This window comes from Mus caroli, chromosome 10 (genome assembly GCF_900094665.2).
Source record: "Mus caroli chromosome 10, CAROLI_EIJ_v1.1, whole genome shotgun sequence".
NCBI classification, from domain to species: Eukaryota; Metazoa; Chordata; class Mammalia; order Rodentia; family Muridae; genus Mus; species Mus caroli.
In genome coordinates, this window is record NC_034579.1 from 16,448,265 (window position 1) to 16,449,104 (window position 840).

Below are 840 nucleotides of genomic sequence, written 5' to 3' on the forward strand. Positions count from 1 at the left end.
ACGGGGATGGAGAATACAGAATGATAATCTTTACCTTATCCTCATTCGTACGTGTGCCTGAGAAGTCATAAAAAATAGAGGATTCTGCCCAAGTGCAGAAGAGGATGGTAGCCTGTTTCTCTCACTTGGTTTGTAGATCAGGAACAAATGCAGTCTTTATTCAGAGGGACATTTCTGCAGCCCTGGGAGAAGGAGTCACCCAGACCATGTTTACAACTCTGCTCTTTGAATATTTCCTATTGGGAACATTCCCATTTGGTAGGCTGGTGATGTGTTATATGGGGAAAGTCAGGATATTTTTATACTGTGATATTTTAAAGAAATTATCTTTATTTTTAAATGTTCATCTGGATAGACATGCCAATGAATATTTAGGCCACATTTTGAGCAAAACTCACAAGGTTTTTTTTTTCCCTCCCTAAAGTTACATGTGTACACAAGATGACACAATTTTACAGTCTTAAAAGATGAAAGCATGAGGAATACAAGCTCATAACCAAGTCAACGCCAGTGAGCAGATTTGATTCAACACAAAAGGCCACACAGCTCCATGTTTTACAGGAAGGGCTATTTGAAGGCAGGGTTGCAGATGCCCTCCAAGGCCCTTTGTGGGAAGCTGTAAGCAGGGAGAGGAGAGACAACTAGTTTTTACTTAACCTAACCCGGAAGTAAGGGTTGTAAGGGTTTCAGGTATCAGGTCTGACTGCGGATTGGATGGCTGCAAAGAAAAGTAGGCTTTGGTCATCAGACCTGATAGTGATGTATTCATGTTCACATCTCTCTCTCTCTCTCTCCTTCTCTCTCTCTCTCTCTCTCTCTCTCTCTCTCTCTCTCTCTCTC